Genomic DNA, 14851 nt, shown 5'->3' with positions numbered 1-14851 from the left:
ATAATCCACAGCCTTTAATACAGAGATTTTTGTTATCAAATTTGAAACATAGATTACTCACTTGCTTTGTTATGATTTACTAGTGTTTATTTTTTTACAAAAAGTTCTAACCAACCCGTAAATTCCAAAATACCGCGTGCTGAGTCACTGAAGTCGAACTTGATTTGGTCCATGTCTTTATTTATTTTAACCAATATCTACATTAATAAACTTATTTTAAGAAAATCAATGCTAGCACTGCATGCAAAAGGAAATAAACAAATATCATCTGCTAAAAGGTTTACAAAACTTTCGATTTAGTAATGCATGCTTCTGTTCTAAATTTATTTATTCATAAGCATGTTCCTACTGATGAAGACAGAATGAAAATCACTTACTAAAGATGTCTTTTTATTGTACAAGTAAGCTAGACAATTGTTATACAAATCCCAACAGACATTTAAAACTGAACATGTTAAAAGCCTTTAACTGCAAGTTCATTTTACATTATTTTATAGTTATTTAGATAAATATCATGTACACAAATCAAGATGTTCTTGTATTGTACTTAGTATCTTTTGTTGTCATTATACTGCATTTAAAAAGTGTATCAAATTTTAGTACAACAATTTTATTTGTCTGCAGTAATACACCACTCAAATATAAACGCGTTCTCATGACATTAATGTCAGCCTTTTATGTTTCTCATTCTTATGATATTTGATACAAATAATAAAAAGGGAATCTCAAAGATATACAAAAATGAAATATTAATAAAAATGTGTTGGGGACAATAAAACACCAAAAATCCAGAAGAATATTCAATATTCCGACTCTTTTTCTTATTTAATGTATTCGCGGAAAAAAAATCATGATAATAATATATAGTTGAAACAGCAATCGTTTCATCTTACATATCTCGGTCTAGAACTTCAGAATAGACACATAAAATTGAGAATGGAAATGAGGAATGTGGCAAAGAGACAACAAACCGACCATAGAACATACAACAAAAGAAGATCACCAATAGGTCTTCACATGTTCACATATGTATAAAATGTGATAAATATTGGATAAATGTGTACCACAAAACAATGCACCAAGAAAATCTAAGTAAACATGTGTATGTGCCCTTATAAATTCAATACGCTTTAATTCACGTCACTTCCGGTAACTAATACAGACAGGACGATATTCTACACAGTAAAACATCTGACAAAGCTATTTATTGATGGTTAATGCACGTCACTTCCGGTAACTAATACAGACAGGACGATATTCCACACAGTAAAACATCTGACAAAGCTATTTATTGATGATTAATGCACGTCACTTCCGGTAACTAATACAGACAGGACGATATTCCACACAGTAAAACATCTGACAAAGCTATTTATTGATGGTTAATGCACCTTGGGTAAGCGTAAACACATATAAATGTTAAATGTAAATAAAACTTCTGCTTTTGTGCCACTGGATAAAACATGTCTTTTAATTTATCAAATACATTACTGGCGTTTTGTTTATATTTAACTTTGTGTGTGTTCTCTCAACTGAAATATTTTATTGATATAGATGTTGTATTTTACGCTACCCCAAAAATAACATCAAAACATTTGTTAATTTGATACGATGTTAACACTTTTTATTCCTTTTGATTAAAGCTACATAATTATTGCTTTAGATGGCCCTGAATCAACTCATAGTATTTGTTGAAATAACCTTACAAATTAAAGTCTTCGTTAAATATCCTGACTAGAATTCACAAAGAAACAATTTGACTGACATGGTGTTCAAGGCTTATTTAACATCTTTTCCTACTCTTTCTATATTTCATTAGGCAATGTGAACTTATGCAAGTAAAACATATTTATCGGATAGTTTCATATCAAAGAGAATTCCATTTAATTAAGAAATGGCTTACAATGAAAATAGAAAAATCAATACAGTGGTACATTGTACTGAAGAAGGATCAACGTATAATCATTACAATCATTATAAATCTTGTAAGTATTGTTACAACTGCTTAAGTTACTTTTTACTGGATCCTTTTCATTTATACTGTATTATCTTATAAAATATTGTTTCAGGTATAGAACCAATCGCTTAACCCTTGACAGTGGTACATATTTTAAACAAGCTAGCTCCTGGACATGATTTCGTATAGCTGCAATTTTATAAATCAAATTTTTGTTTTAGTAATGTTGGTATCAAATGAAAGTTTGGGGCTTTCGAATCATTTTAGAACCTTTATTCTTTTGAATTATAATACATATATTATTGAAATTAAAATAGTTTCTCAGATCAGAAATCCCTCGTTCCTTTTACTAACAAAACTACCGGGAACCACTCCAGTGGGCTCTATCTAAACTCAAATTAAAAAAAAGATAGGAATGAAACATAGAAAGTAAAATCACAAAAATACTGAACTCCGGAAAAAATTCTAAAAGGAAATATCTGTCCTAATCAAATGGCAAAATCAAAAGCTGAAACACATCTAACGATTGGAAAACAACTGTTATATTACTGACTTGGTACAAGCATTTTCATATGTAGAACATGGTGGATTAAACCCTTTTTATAGGTAGCCAAACCTCTCACTGTATTACAGTGGCATCACATTTCATTATATTGATATTGATGTGTGAACAAAACAAACAGACATGATAGGTAAAATTGTCAAAAATAGAGGTATAGCAGTCAACATTATGTTATAATCTGAATCACTATGAAAACAAACAAATATGAATAAAAAAAGCACAGCATTGCACAAATGACCAAGCATATTTGCAAAGTTTAAAGACAAGAATACACAAATTCACCATAGTACAATGACACAATGACGAGATGTATGTAGAGCCACATCATATATGTATGAAAGATGCATAAAAGGGCATATAGACAATGCACATTAGCAAAAAGGAAAGACAAGACGAGATGTATAATTACAGAGCCACGTCATGTAGTTCAAAGTATAAAAAATCACAAAAAAGGCATATAGACAAAGCATATTAGCAAAAAGGAAAGGCAAGAATACGAAAATTATCATAGAACAATAACACAATGATGGGATGTACAAGTACAGAACCACGTCAAGTTGATATCAATAAAAGCAGACTAAACAGTTTTGATATTATGAGGACGATTAATCGCGTACTGATGTAACGATAAGTGAACCTTGCTGAGCAGCTTAATAAAAACCTAAACTCAGAATTTTCGAGATTAGTTATAAGTTTGATATATATAGATTATCCAATAAGTTAAGGTGTTCTAATTTTGATTTTTTGAACCTCGGCCTTTGTGACAGATTAAACTGGATTTTTTGTTTTTTCATTGTTCCATCATCTGTTCGTCCTGTTTAGCTGCATGTTCGATTTTCCTTTTTTCCTTTTTTTTTTTACATTTCCTAGGAATGACATTTTGTTTATGTTTAATTAAAAAAAAAATTATGGACACCAGCTACCCACCTTGAATGAGGTAGTTATAGAGTCGTGGACTATATCGGTAAATGTGTTATATATATATACAATAGTTTCAACTAAAACTTATTACTAGTATGCCAATGAAAATATACAAAGAGATAATTGTATTTTCAAATCTACGAGTTTTAAGTATTAACAAAAATACCGAATTCCAAATAATTGCTTAAAAACTTTCAAAATCAAACGTTTTGTGACTATATCAGCCAACTAAACGAATGAAAAGCAACTCGTTCAGTTGTTAGTACAAATGAATGATAAAGCCTATATTATTGTAAGTGAGATTTTTTTTACTTCTTCTATTTGGACATTTAAAAAGTACCTTCAGCAAATGGAACATAACTTGTCCATCTTTTTGGTTAGATAGAAAAATTACATACAATTTACTAGGTCATTTTAAAAGTTCACTAGTTAACGAATCTAACACAGAGGCAAAAGATACAATAATTGGAAAACAACTTACTAATCCAGTGGCATGATGTAATCATCTATGGAATGAATCAACAGAAGTCAATTTTTTATAGAACTATCAATGTGTTTGAGCTTTTGATTTTTGCTTTTTTTTTACTTTCCGTTTCGAATATTCATCAGTGTTCAGTACTTTTATGATTTTACTTTTGACAATAGATTAATGACCAAGTAAATTAAAAAGTCTGTTAAATAGGATTGAAAAATTAATTGGAAACTATACAGTGACAAATGATCAACCCTTTAACATTAGACATTTAACGCAATGCTTAAATAAATCAAAGATGTGCAGATCTTACATAACAGTTGTTGCAATACAGTGAGTCAGGTTTTTTCATTGAAAGATGTTACGAAAGAAACAGCTTCTATGAGTGTATCAATTATTGATAAAATCTATTTAAAATGTTTTTGTCCAACAGGCTTACATTAACAACTCTACAATTGCAAATTGATTTGTAATACAATGCACTTCATTTATTTTTTTTTGGAGAAGAATTTGATCATATATTTGCACGTTATATATAAGGATAGGATTTGATTAAAAATGCAAACGTTGTTATCGTTTCGTTATCTATTAGGTACCTCTCTATTTGATCTCCCGCCATGCAGAGTAGCGGAGAATCAATACTCCCCTCTCTTGTAATATCCATCTTTAAGAGAGTAAAACATATCTTACCCTCTTTTTGTCTGGCAGAGGGTACATTACAAAAAGACGAAAAAAAATAAGAACAAAATTAATAAATGCTACAGTGTAATAAAAATGTGAATTGCTTTCGGACGAGAAAGAAAACCTTTTCGTGTTATTAATTTCATATTGTCAGCTGTGGGCACTTTCACTCCCCTACTTAATGTTATGCATAGTTGTGGTTTTATACATAGTTAATGGTCACTTTCTCTTTGTTTCTCCATATCAATTTAATTTACATTTGTCAGTAACAAATGGTTTGATCATCACCATATAATTATAATGTCTTCTGTTGACAGTAAATGAAAAAAAAAATATCGCGCGCCTAGCGGATTTGTGCAAACATGGATATAAAAAAATCCATTATTTCATTTGCGCTACAAGGTTATATTTCATCTGCGCCGAAAGCTGTTTATTCTGTTCAAATTTTTTGGTGGAAAAAAATGATAAAGCAAGATAAAAATGTAAGTGTAAGTTGTAACCAAGAACGAGTCTCGTACAAACAATTGTGGAGAAGATGTGAGCTCTTACACATTACTCAAATTGTATACCTGTCACAAGGTAACAAGATGGACAGACTTCAATCGTAAACGAACAGAAGTAGTCTATATTTCCCCCATAGTTTCAATATCATGCAAACACTGTAGATAATGTGTTCAAATTAAACCTATTTACATAATGCAATTTGAAGGAATTTATCCTATTTATCCGATAGGTAACATGTAAAGTTGGTAAAAGGAAGAGATTATTACTTATAAACTAAAAAAAATAATAGTTCATACTATTTACATGTTCTATTTGCACACATGAAATATGTTATTTTGACACAAATGAAATGCCAATTGGCACTAACGCAAAGTGCCGAATTGTAGGTATTCTTTGTAAGTCATATTATGAAGTTGCCCTAATTTGGAAATTATTTTTGTTCTTTGGTTAATAAGCTCTTTTTAAGATTTGGATTTTCAAATATTTCGGTCTCAATCTTCACTGAAGGGACCTTAATTGTCGAAATGCGGAAATGCAGAAAAAATGAACCGCTATAATGTACTTATTGATTACTCCTTTAAAGACGTGTAGCGGTCCAACTCTTGGTCTAGTCTTGCACTAGATGTATAGGACCAGCTCAATCACAATTTATCTTTAAAATGTAGACTAGTTTGAACATACATAGTACTAGTACTGTTGTTTGTATTTGTTGGTTTTAATCTTTTTATTAATATTGAGTGGTGTTTACTGTAAATGCTTTATATATATATCCCTCCCTTTCCGATTAATAAGTATTTTTATTCTGTTTTAAGATGCCCAAGGAAGCTATCAAATCGTTTATAATTTGTGAAAATCTCACCTTAAAAATTACTTTTTAAAACCATGAAACTTAAGTCAGATGAAAAACAGTCGAAATTCATCAGATCAGTCAAGGTTTTCGTTTTAAATGTTATTGATGGTGTATCTGAGTTCTTTGTTTTTATCAATGAGCCTAACATACTCCTTTTATCACTTCGAGTTTAACGTTTAATGCGCAAACAAATAGAATGTTATACAAATTGATGAATATCATATATATATATATATATGTAACTGTTATATACAAATATTGATATAAGATATAACAACACAGCAGAGTATACTGATTTGTATCACTACAATATTTAATTGCTATTACGGTGAGGTTGAATTCCCTGTCATTATTCATCATCACATGAACTTGTAAGATATCAGAAAAAAATATATCATTGAACCTTAACCTCACTTTCAGGAAGAGAGATGTGATTTTTTTCTGAGACAAGTAATTTTTGCCTAAGAAAATAAAAAACAAAAACAAATCAAGCCAAACAAATTTATTACAAACAGTTGACGATTTTTTATTATACGAAAAAAAACCCACCCCAAAAAAAAACCAAAACGTAGTCACAAGATATTTCAAATTAAAGGGTAATGTCACCGTTTGATTATTGTTTGAAAGTAAAAGAATAAAACAATAACTGGCCTCATTTAGCAAAAAAAGTACATAGTTTGCTTACATAATAAAACACTTTATTACTGTCCTATAAATAAGAGTGACAGTATTATTTGAAATGTAGGACATCAATATAGCTTATATGACAAAACGTTCATGACATGACATACACATAGATAAACTACTTGTACTTATATGCACGTTTTTTAAAACCTTCACCTATATAATATATCTCCTTTTATGCATATACAACCCCGGTTCAATATTCCATGGTTTAATGTAGGGTGCATTGATAAAACAATATACCTGTGTCCCTGTCATTCTATAACAGTTGTCATCATAACTGTATAATGGAACAGTCAGTTTAAGAATTGACCATTTGAATGATATAGCAAAATATTTTCATTACAAAAATAATGTAAATTAAACAACTACCCACAAAGACCAAAGAGCTACGGTGTGAACAATTGATCAGGACTAATCGGCCTTCAATTATTAGCAAAATTAATATCGTATGGTACGCTTTAAATTTAAGTATTACAAAATGTGAAACAATTGAAATGAAAAAACAAAAGTGGCCTTATCAATACTATAACAATGAATGATAAACAATTGTGGCAAATATCAACCCGTGGCAACCACTGGCTTACCGGGACATGGCTGGAGATATGTGCAATAGGTGGCGATGTTTATGTTTATGAGCGCCCAAAACAACTTTGGCAGTGGTATGACAAAAAAAAACAGTTCGATATGGGCCAAGGCTCCGTGCGGAAGGCAGTACTTTCACCTACATGTATAATTGTTTTCTTTTGCATATTGTTACTTGAATGGAGAATTGTCTCATTGGCACACATACCACATCTTCTTATAACTATTATGTTTATCATAAATATATTAACAGACCATAGTTGATAAAAGTAAGAAGATGTGAAATGAGTGCTAATGCAAAGCTGTTTGGTGTGTGTCAAGGCTCAGTGTTCAAGGTCATACTTTGACCTAGAATTGTTTATGTTTGACACATTATGACTTGGACGGAGAGTTGTGTCATTGGCAATTAATTCACATTTTCGTATTTCTATTATGTTCATTATAAATGTTTTAATAGATAATAGGTGATAGAAATAATAAGAAGACGTGGCATGAGTGCTAATGAGAAACCCCGTTCCTAATCACAGTGTGTAAAAGTAAACCATTATATGTCAAAACATGTGCTTCAACACGGCATTGGCTCACACCGAATAGCAAGATATAAGGGTCCCCAAATGACTAGTTTAAAACAATTTAAACAGGAAAACCAACGGTCTAATCTATATAAAAAACACCGAGAAACACTTATAAAACCCATCAACAAACAACAACTACTGAACAACAGGTTTCTGACTTAGTACAGGTGCAAACAAATGCAGGGGGTTTAAACGTTTTAACAAAGTCCATTTATAAGCTCCGTTAGCTGCGCGACCAGCTGTATTTAATAAACATGTTCAATGCATTATACATTTCTGTCAATAATGTTCATCTTATGATTTAACAATTATCTTTCACACTGATAACAATAATGTTCTTGATAAAGATACTTTAAAACTATCAACATCTATATATCGCTAAACTAACAGACGGGTCATCCTATTTAATGCATTCAATTAACTGCAGATACCTATTGTACTAAGCAATCAAGGATCTACAAGATTAGTGAACATATAAGATATACTAATCAAATATTTATTATGTTACTAAAAAGGGTACTACAGTGAACTTGAATAAAACAAATCGTATTTATGTATAAAATTAAATACCCTCGGGTACTAATAGTTCACCAGCAAAGGTATCGCCCCATTGGAAGAAGTGTCATTAACGGTACCAATCGCATTGGATCAGATGAATATTTCAACAATTCATATCTTATAGGGATGCACAATACCAAAATATGCCATTCTAAAAGTAAAACCAACGTCTAAGAGCTGATAAAACAGACAAGGATATATATTAAATATTGACAGTTCTTTTTAAAACACTATAATTAAATAATACTACATCTTTCAACCTGATTGTCAATGCGTTGATTTTATATTTTGTCATGATAGTCATTTTTGTTACCTAGAGTTTTCAAGTTAATTTGAAAAGGGGGATGAGATATCGTCATTGAAGAGCACTAACTTCTGTAAAGAGTCCATTGAAACTTTCGATTTATTAATAAACATGCTCCATCTATAAGTTTTTGAGAAATAATAACAGGGGTAAACATATGAAAGGACAAAATCTCATATGTTACGTCGATTCACTATTTCGATAATGTCGACTTACTTGGTATTATTTGTGTTGTTCAAAGTTTCTTAGACTTGCTTTTTTTTATTATAATTGTTTTCAAGAAAGTAGCCAAAATGGAATTAATGGCAAATTTTGTAATTGATCTGTCGATTGACAATTTCTGTAATTGATTATTCAAAAGAAAATTTATCTGTCAGCAAATTTTAAACCATGTTAAACTCTCTAATTTCTGAAAACTTCAAATGGTTAACGGTTAATTGTTGATAGAGATAGTTTGTACCCTAAAAAAATCTGTCATTGCTATACTTTTTTTTAGGAATTAGGGTTAACATAAATGTTTGAGAACGTTTTTTTCGCCGATTTTACGCACATATTTGTTGTTATGTCAAGATCATGTAATCAATCAAAATTCAACAGAAATAGCCTTAAAATGAGTAATATGATTTTCAACTTATCAAAGTTGTTTTCGAAATCGTTTTAAAACTGGGTGCATAACCCATTGACTTTTCCTTGACCTCAAGTTGTACTGAACTTAAAACACGTTTAGCCATTTTCTTTGTGATATTTGTGATAAAAACCTATAATGATTTTTTTAATTTAGATTGAGTGCTGCCGTTTCTGTCTTTTTTGTAGTTCAGACAATGGTGCATATTCGAGTCAATGCATGAACAAGATAAGTTCGATATTGACAAATAGTTAATGAAAATTGTATGATGGAGATACCTTGAACAATGCAATTTAGTTTTAAATATTCGTTCCTGAAATTAGATAGTATTCTTAGCTGTGGTTAACCCGAATTGTTGGATAACTTGTCCCTCTAACATCTACTCCGTTTCTTGTGTTTGCACATCTAATCAATCCATAACTGGATAGTTATGCAAATAAAAGCAACAAATTATGGCAAAAAATAATTTTGAAAAAAAATATATCTCTGAATTCCCACATCATGAAAAGCATCTCATAATTATTTGGCTAATAAGGAAAATGCAACTTAGTACATGCAACATTCAAATAACATGTTTAAAGCATCTTTACAAAATACGCTTTGTTATCTTCAAATAATAAACACAAGATATATAAGGAAAAATATTCAGGAAGCAAAAATTACATTAAAAACAGTTTTTACTCTGTTTCAGTAATAAGTATGCTTTTCCAGTTAGTAATACCGGATTAACGTGGTCTTTAGTGAATAAGAATTTCCTTTTTTTAACATTTATTGCCCGACTAATGACTTGAAGATGAAATTCGATTGATTGTTTTTGTCGTAACCAAGGATTTGTATAGTCTAACTATACAAATCCTTGGTCGTACGTATACAGTTTCAAATTAGACATGTTCACCGAGGACGAGAACAGAGTATTAAAACACCCAATGGTAAAGAGGGTACTAACTGGGATGGAAGTTAAGACTGCCACTTTACATGGGGGATTATTAGACAGGTACATACATTTTGCTAACTCACCACCCGAGGACTTCCCACAGAATTGTTCGATGGGTCTTTTGTGTGCAGTGTGTGGTATTTTCTCTACAAAATGCAGTACTAAATATATCGTTTTTCTATTTGTTTATCAATTCAGCTGTAGTTCAAGTTGTATAAAACCTGAAAACAATAGTCACTTTTGACGTAAACAATTAGTATAGTATACATATTAACAACATTGATATTAGCATTGTACTTACATTTCTTTTTTCTTTCTGTCTTTGGAATTAACCATTTTTTTTATTTTTTTTTTATTTTTTTTTTATCTTATAAACGTTTCCAATGAATACGCACAGAAAATTATTTATAACACACGTGATCGGCTTTATATGCTTTACTAACTTAAGTGTACAAACAGCGACTGCATTCAACAGGCTTTGTGTTACTTGTAACAGTATTAATGAATCTAGTAAAAAAGTTTAAAATTCCTTTTTTACTCACTGTGTTGACTTGTATTTTTCTTTTCTTCTTAGTAATTCAAATGTTAAGCAGATATATAACAGATATTTGACCAAACAACTACCGTGTCTTTTATCAACGGCCAGTGATATCCAGTTACAAATTCAAAAGAAAATATGTTACCTTATACCGATTAGTGAACTTAATCTGTCGCATAAACTTTCAACCTGTGTCTACTGATTACTTTACTTCAAATAAGCAATCATTTATTTCCTTCAATCTTAAGCTTTGTTTGCATGTCACCATTAACGTCTGGTCATTCAATGGAACTGGACCGTGATTCTGACAGAACATTTCATTGTGACATAAATTATACTGACATATCAATTGATTAAGGATGAATATTGTTATTACCCCCGGGTTGTGCACATGAAAATACGGTGTAAACATACTAAATACTCATTTTTTTCTTTGCCCATAATATCAATAGAAATGCTTATTAGATGAATAACTTATACATACTGTATATCACTAGTCCACCATCTTCCCCAATGCATGATAGTGTTTGTGTTCACATTCAAATGAGAGAACTATGATGTTATAGTGAGTGATAAGTAAATATTTTTAAAAAAATCTATAAATTTGAACTGCCTCGTCTTTTTATAATAATGACTGTGGTACAGAAAGTCGGACATGATGCTACAAAACGATATACTGTAATAGATTGGTTGCAGTTCATATAGACTCTTTACTCTAGGACAAGTTAGTCTACTGAATCCAAAAAGAAGGAAAAAAGATTGGTAACCTTTAAAAACTAATTTTATAAACTACTAATTATACACGGTCATGTTAGTTTAGTCGTTTAATGATAATTATACAAGAAAAACTACAATGCATAATATACGCTCATTAAACATAAGGAAACTATTAACATGTCCTTGAGTAATTATTCTTAAAAAAAATATAACTATAAAAGTTACCGGTTGCCTGTAAACTGAATTGGCTTCCTAAGAGATGGACACATTTTATATTAATGCATTTACGTGGTTTCTGACACTTACCATTAAAACGTTAATGGAAAGAATATAGAAATATAAACCAATTTAAGACCTAAAAATCAATTGTTAATCATTTCAACAGTTCAATTGACACAGTTACAATGTAGAATATGTGATTACGTAATTTGTTCTTTCAAACAAAGACATGTACTCTACCTATTAGAACAAGAAGGCGAATTCACCAATACATCATACAAATACTAGAAGTCATCAACTTTTTTTTAAAAGTAATAACACACTGCTTTCAATTTGTTAAAAAGCAACATTTTTCTTATCTGTTAATATAAATGCTAGCCCTAAATCTTCCTAAATAATTCACGCAAATTAAACTTTAGCGATTAAAAGTTGAAGATTACTTTTACGCATACAAATAGAGATCTTTTCGTCAAAGCTTAAACAGATTCTACTTTCGGCATTTTGAAAATATCAAGGCTTTGTCTCTAGACATCAATGATGCATTGGCACACTTTTATAATTCGGTAATTTTCGAGACTGTATCAAATATAAGTAAGTTAGACATGAATGTTATACGTGGGAAAATATTCACAACACTATGAATAAATTTACGTCAATTGGACATCAATGCATCGACACAAATGACCAATAGACAAATATAGGTCAATATTGTATTTAACTATAGACAGATGTCTTAACAATGTGTTAAACTCTCAGCCGACCGCGTATTAAAAGTTGTGAATGAATTTTACAGGGGGACTAAAAAATCCGACATTAACACTTCATTCGCCCAATAAAATTCTGATTTGCATAAAACCTTAACGAGGTTTATGACATTGGACAGGCACGAGTTATTAAAAGGGTAGGATTATTTCTGAAATAAGCGTAATATATTCGTACAAATCCCTTGTTGTTCGAAACACCACATCATTAATTCACTGTTGGTTACTATACAAGTAGTTGAGTATCTTAAAATTAGTGTTTTTAATTACTCTGCATAAGTTTACCATTGATTAGGAATTTTGAGAGCGTCCTCTAGAACTCTGTAAATAAAATACATTTAAAATTTAGTGTGATAATTGTGCCCCATATTGTGTCTTATTTGGAGTGTTGTCATTATCTTTGTTTGACATTAAACACCCGACCAGCAGCCACTGAGAAAATGAAATTTGAAAAGTGAAAAAAGTAAAAAGTATAAATTTTCCGTATTTCGGATCTTCTACATAATTTGGCGGCTTTGAACGTTTCTGATGTAGGTAAATCAGGAAAAGCGCCTCAGCGGCGTATACTTGATAGAGGTATTTTCATTCTATAAAGTTTTGATTCATGTATGAAAAAACTGATTGAGTGGTCGGTTTCGAACAACGTTAGCTAACAAAACGGTATCGGATTAACGCTTTGTTGAAAGCCGTCATTCTTTGAAAAGGAAACTCGATGTTTTATTTAAAAAATAATGAGAACATTTTAATATTGTTTCAAAATACTAAAAAAGTTAACAGGGTCGCTGAATGTATAGATATATGTTAATTAATATACAAAGCGTATTTTTTCGTTTCTCTTATTCATTTGATATAAGGTCGAAGATACACAATGGAAATTCTAAATTCATAAGCGGATGAGAAACCTTTGAAAACCATGGCATTCACAAAAAACAGAAATGCCTTTAATTGGTAAAAACTAGTCGAATCTCATAAATTCCACTTCGAGGTAAAGTCGGTCGCTTGGTTATATGGTGGCCAATCCTCTTGTAATATGTATACTTATTTATTAGAATTGTATCATTCTATAATGATGCCAACTATGAATGATGTTAAATTATTACATATTCCAAAAGAAATCATTGCTGTCATTGACCGCTTATTACTTAACATACATTAATTGTACACCACCGTCCAATTTATTCCCCCCACTCATAAAATGTCCATCAATAATCTATGTCTTTTTCTATTCACAACTATTTTATTCTGTCATTGCGCAATAGAGACACGACAACCATGTAATCATATACTCACATTAAGATAGATTAGACATATATCATACAACAATAAAACTTCCGTAACTTCATGCATAAACAAAATGGCAATTTTTAAGTGAATTAGTTTCCTTTACAAATTCGAGGTAGTTGCTTTAGTTTATTATAGGGAAAATATTCTGTGATGGGTCGCTGAACTTTAAGAAGTTATACAGATAGATAGAATATCTCCAGATTTTCCTACTTTATAATCAGATTATTATAAATAATGCGTAGAAATACATTAGACATGGAAACATGATGTAACTATACACCAACGTTTGTCTGTTATTGAAGGTCATAAGGTGACCCCTAGATGTCTTATTGGTTGCGGTCTCATTGGGGTATATCATCTTTTGTTCATATTAACAAAGTGAATTTCTTGGAAAGTACTTAATATTATTTTCCTTTTCTTTCGTCCAAAGGGTTCATACAGTAATATAAATGTACATAATATGAAATATGGAAATCGTTATAGTTTAACATCCTTCGTTGTCTTCCATGATAATCGCATGGATGTAATCTAAGATAATTGGTTAAGGACATACTTAAGCCTTTAAAGTGACTTGTTTTAGCGAAAATAGATATACAAACATAAAAGTAAAAAAAGGTATTCTTACCTGACTTTTGTGTTATCCATGTTGATGAATGTAAGTTAAAACTATATCATTATAACCGAGATTAATCAAAGTTCAATTATTTATATTTTCTCACAGTCTGTAAATGTTTCTTTTAACAGGTTATTTTGTCACTGTAGCCACATGAATAAAACATTAAGAAAATGACAAAATGACATAAAATATGAAGACAATCGGGGCGTGAATTTCACCTGTTGGCAAAATAGTAAGGTGTTATTTTCTATCATCCGGTTGTGTTTCCATGCATATTTTATCTTATTTATATATTTAAACACGTTAAAGTTATCTATGATATAACCGTAACTCGGGTACATTTAAATAAAAGATATTTTTTTTAATTGTATCTGAGTTATATAAAGATCTAAGTAAGCAGCTTAGCCGTGATATTGCATTTCATTAAGTATTAAAATACATTTAGAATTCTTGCCTGCATTTGACTTGAGGCGGTAATCATCATGTCTCATACTTTGCTTTGAG

At 30.6% G+C, this 14851-nt stretch overlaps 1 protein-coding gene across 1 annotated transcript in view; it reads right to left on the bottom strand.

The window, feature by feature from the left end:
- LOC134706573 (corticotropin-releasing factor receptor 2-like) overlaps window positions 1–14552 on the bottom strand; it is a 117505-nt gene extending 102953 nt beyond the window's left edge. Inside the window, exon 1 of the mRNA XM_063565618.1 lies at window positions 14357–14552. The gene's annotated coding sequence lies outside the window, so the exon portion shown is untranslated. The remainder of the gene's footprint in view (window positions 1–14356) is intronic.
- Window positions 14553–14851: the final 299 nt, after the last annotated feature.

Source organism: Mytilus trossulus, chromosome 2 (assembly GCF_036588685.1).
Source record: "Mytilus trossulus isolate FHL-02 chromosome 2, PNRI_Mtr1.1.1.hap1, whole genome shotgun sequence".
NCBI classification, from domain to species: domain Eukaryota; kingdom Metazoa; phylum Mollusca; class Bivalvia; order Mytilida; family Mytilidae; genus Mytilus; species Mytilus trossulus.
This window is presented reverse-complemented; position numbering and strand designations above follow the sequence as displayed.